The sequence below is a fragment of the Arvicanthis niloticus genome, chromosome 16, assembly GCF_011762505.2.
Source record: "Arvicanthis niloticus isolate mArvNil1 chromosome 16, mArvNil1.pat.X, whole genome shotgun sequence".
Classification (NCBI taxonomy): domain Eukaryota; kingdom Metazoa; phylum Chordata; class Mammalia; order Rodentia; family Muridae; genus Arvicanthis; species Arvicanthis niloticus.
In genome coordinates this window covers 2860990-2865764 of record NC_047673.1, presented here as the reverse complement: position 1 = coordinate 2865764, position 4775 = coordinate 2860990, and the positions used below count along the sequence as shown (strand labels likewise).

Sequence of the window (4775 nt, the reverse complement as noted above, 5' to 3'; positions counted from 1 at the left end):
TATTTCGTCAATCTTGCCACAGCTTCTTACCTCCGGAGTGTAATACAATGAGCATTCATATTTCATGCTGTCCCAGAAAGGCCGAGTGTGAGGTGAGTAGTGTAAATGACGTCCATTCATAAGATGACCTGGAACAGGTCTGCAGCTTGGTAGGAAATCTGCTTTGGATTCAGGACACAATGAGACCCTAAGAAGCAGAGAGTTTGAACTGACAGGTGGTGAATGTACTGCAGTTGTCAGCTGGCCTTTGGAGGATGTGCATGTCATAAAAGACATAGGGTTTTCATTCTATAAGGGAATGTCATTTTCTCAAAACAAGCAGCAATTTGTACATCAACGTAGTTTGCTACAATTTGAGTACTTAGGATCTGAGAAAAATAATCTTACTACTAGCTTTTAATGCTGATTTTATAAGCTATAATCTTTTTTTTTTTTGTCATGGACCCTGTTCACCCTTAAGAAGCTAATATTACTGGCAGTGTGGGGCTTTGTGAGGTGGCCAATATAACTTAGAGCCTTCATGATATCATTAAATTGCTTTCTGTAATTTTTAGTTACTACCTGATGGAATTTATAAGAGCTTTAGGCATAGTCATAGGACCATATTGATAATGGGCTATGCTATCTCTTCCTCCCCTTGCAAAAGCTTTGAAAGATGTCTTTGGAGAGGATTCTTAAAGCTTGTTCACTCTTTCCTGTCTCATAGAAATCCTGTAGCAAGGGCAAAGTCCATGTGAGTTTCAGACCTCACATCCAGTAGAATCTGTTCAGGCATTAAAGTCCTCTCGAGATCTACTTGGAGATTTTTATAACAAAAGAATACAAAGTGAAATCTTATGAAGAAAAGGACAAGTTTTCTAAATTTTTAATCAAGTTTTTAACCAATTTTAAGTTTTAGGTTTTCCATTCACTGTTGTGAAGACTATGAAATACAGTCAAGACATTCAGAGGGGAGAAAAATCTTTTCTTGAAGCTAGATTCCTCTGATCTTGCTCACCACTCACATCTGCGGATTTCTCTTTGAGTGGTTTTATTCTAAAAGTTTGTGGCTCTAGAGATATTTTCTATAGCTCACTTTTAAGTTAGTAAGATTTCTGGATACCGTAATAAGGAAGGCTTTTTAAAATTTAATTCACAAAAAACTGTTATTCATTTAAGCTACAATTCCTTCATCCTTCAAAATATTCCCTCACATGAATTCAAGAGAAAATTTGAGCTGATGAATGGCTTGTGTGTTTGTCACTCCCATTGTGCAGTCCTCCACCAATGCTCTACCAGTGCTCCACCACTTATATTAAATATGAAGAAGATTTAATTTATAGTGAGAATAAAGAGGATTTATTACAATGATCTTCCCTGGCACAAGTAAACCCTGTATCTCTGCATCTCTCCAACTGGCCTCCACAATCCTCATTTTATGACTTTTTCCTTAAGACTTGTTCTCTGGCTTCTGCTTCCTTAACTAACTCTCCTCCTCTTCAAACCTGTTCATAATCCTTAAGTCACTTTCTTTGAACTTATTCCAAGTCCTTCTCATGTCTCATGAACTAATTACAAAACTTAAAATTCCTCTGGAAAAGAAACATAAAGAAAGACATGTCCACATGCTCTTGACACAATTATTACCTATCCTTGGAAGCAATACTGAGCACTTCTTAAAGGAGGTACACATACCTTATCTTTTGGAAGCCTAGTGATAACCATGTAGAATATTGTGACTATTTGAGTGTCTTCCACTTGTTTCCTCCCTAGTCTACTGATGCTTTTCCAGCCTGCACTGTGTCTAAGCCAAGCTTCCCTTGATCTGTCTGTCAAAACACCAACCTCCATAGTACAAAGAGGAGAACTGAAGGGAAGTAGAATCTAAGTTGGATTCTAATGCTGTTCTTTAGGTTTCTAGGTTTAGTTTTTGCCTTTTAAAAAATCAAAAACAAAAATGAAACATTTCTCTCATCCTGATGCCACCCATCTATAACTGAAGGTTCCAGAATGCTACACTGGCACTGCTTCTCCTACCACCCATCAATCTAGGTTGGTCACTATGCCCCAGTTTAATAGCCTGAGGTGCTTTAAATCCTGTTCTTTCAGCTTACTCCTTTGGGGGTAGCTCTTCATGCCTTTTTAGTTAAACTGTGTAGAAGGACTTTAAATTATGTTCCTCTCTTGGTGTGTTACCAATTCCTCTGGAAAAAAAACTCTCAAAAGTAGAAATACAAACACCCAACAAACACATGAAAACTCAAAACCTCTAGCCATAAGGAGAACACCAACCAAATATGCAACAAAACAGGTATATTTTACCACCAGAAAGTTTGTGGTTGAAGAAATTAAGCACAGAGAAATACACAATTTATCTGAAATCATATAGAAATTGAGCAAATTTGAGCACTTCACATTGATCCAGTCACATGACAGGTGACATCATCCCATCATGTTCACTGTAGCATGACACAACCTGAAATAGTACAAATTATTGTTTGGTAACATCACCCAATACATGTAAACGTCTTCAAGTTCCCACCATTGGTAGTGGGAAAGTGAAAATGTCTGTCTAGTCTTGTTTCTGCAAGTTGTGTTTCTGGACAGCTGTTGAGAGTGGTCATGGAGGAAATAAGGAAATGTGACAAATGGGGTGACATTGAGCTGCTCTGCCTAAAAAGGCAGGGAAATAGCACAAAGACTCCATATAGAGGATGGATAATATTGCATAATTAAATGTTTGTTATTCAACTATAAAGAAGAGTCAAGTATTGGTACTTTCAGGAAAATAGATGGAACTGGAGGATATCATATTAAGCCAGACAGGAAGGTAGCTATAGTATATTTGTTCTCTTATGTGAAACCTGAAAACAAAGTTTTTTTCAGACCTCTGTCTTTTCCCTAATCCCACAGAGGCTGTGGCTGTCAGTCTTTTAGTATGATAGCTCCTGATAGATGAAGACTCTGTCTCCTATCTGTGAGGTGTCCAGTTCCAGTTTTCTGACCATCCTGGGGATGCTGTGTTGCATGTGGCATTCTTGACTACCTGTACATAAACAGTTCCTCACTGTCACCACACTCTTTTCTTGCTTTAGTTGACTTCTTTTTTTTCCCTGATGCAATACCAGATCTTAGATGTTGTTTCTAGTGGGGCTGCTTAGTTGATATCAACTCCCAGATTCTTTCCCTTTCAGTGAGACACAGTTCTCCATATTGTGTTCCATCTCTGCTCCACTCATCGAAGGGAGGAAACTACCAAAGGAAAATCTTGAGAACATCTCTGTTATGGGTACTAGTACTGGAATCAGAGGTCAGAAGCAACCTCTATTTCACACAATAAGTCTTAGATCATTAGTTGTTACTGTCTCTTGTTTCTACCTTCTGTGCATGGCTCTCTAGTCTTCTCAGACTCTGAGATAACAGAGCTTAAGGGAAGAATAAAATAAAAAGTACAAGTGTCATACACACACACACACACACACACACACACACACACACACAAATGTAATGTGTGTATGTGAGAGAGAGTGTGTGGAGAGCTGACACAAGACGGCTATCATCCTTGCAGCCATCTTGAGCCATATACCCTGACAAGAGATTCGATTACATTAGCCTACAACAGCTGAGCACATTCTGATAACATCTTGTTTTAGATACACAGGATTTTCCCTTGGGTGTGTGAGACTTAAAGGTGTGTGACTTAAGGGTGTGACTTATAGATCAGATTCTGAGACACGGCCTAAGGGCATGACTTAGAGGCGTGGCTTAGGAGTGAGACATATAATGTGATAAATCAGAACTCCCTCCCTGCACACCACAGGTATAATACACACGCTAAAACAGGGTGCTTTGGGCAGGCATTTAGGAGCTAGGGAATATAATTTCAAAGTATTCTGTTATTTTGATTTTTTGTTTCAAGTTCATCATCATTTATATTTAGATTGATTTCTTAGTGAGTTTATAAGTATGAAACATAGAGACTATGTTGAAAGAGAAAGCTGTGTACATGTGTCTGTAAGAAGAGGTGTTTCTGAGACAACGTTCAGAAATGGCTCCTTGCAAGGAGAAGGAAAAGAAGAAAGAACAGGTCATCCATCAGCCTTGGACCTCAGGTGGCTAAAGGAGAGAATGAATTTGGTGTCTGCCATATCTTTGCATCCTTCAATGATACGTTTGTCCATTTTACCGATCTTTCTGGCAAGGAAACCATCTGCTGAGTGACTGGCGGAATGAAGGTAAAGGCTGGCCGAGATGAGTCCTCTCCATATGCAGCCATGTTGGCTGCCCAGGATGTGGCCCAAAGGTGCAAGGAGCTGGGCATCACTGCCCTGCATATCAAACTCCGGGCCACAGGAGGAAACAGGACCAAGACCCCTGGAACTGGAGCCCAGTCAGCCCTTTCTCACTCTGAGATGAAGATTGGGCGGATTGAGGATGTCACCCCCATCCTCTCTGACAGCACTCGAAGGAAGGGGGGTTGTCGTGGTCGCCGTTTGTGAACAGGACTTCTCAAATTATTTTCTGTTAATAAATTGCTTTGTGTAAGCTAAAAAAAAAAAGAGGTGTTTCTGCTTTTTAGAAGAAGAAAAACTGAGGTAGCCTGTGTGTTTATGGATGCATCCTAGAGTCCTTGCATCTACACATGCTGTGAACCCTGTCAGCTTTCTCTAAGTTATTGCCATGTCTCCAGCCAATGCCTGTTTGGAACACAGCATCTTTGCCTCATCCTTGTCCCTAATAAAGAAGTTCCCGATGGATCTTCAAGAACCTACCTAGAACTTGTTAAGTGTCAAGCA

The 4775-nt window shown here is 39.8% G+C and overlaps 1 pseudogene; it reads left to right on the top strand.

Annotated features, from left to right (window-relative positions):
• The first annotated feature begins 4018 nt into the window (after positions 1 to 4018).
• On the top strand, positions 4019 to 4532 carry LOC117721840 (small ribosomal subunit protein uS11 pseudogene; annotated as a pseudogene).
• Positions 4533 to 4775: the final 243 nt, after the last annotated feature.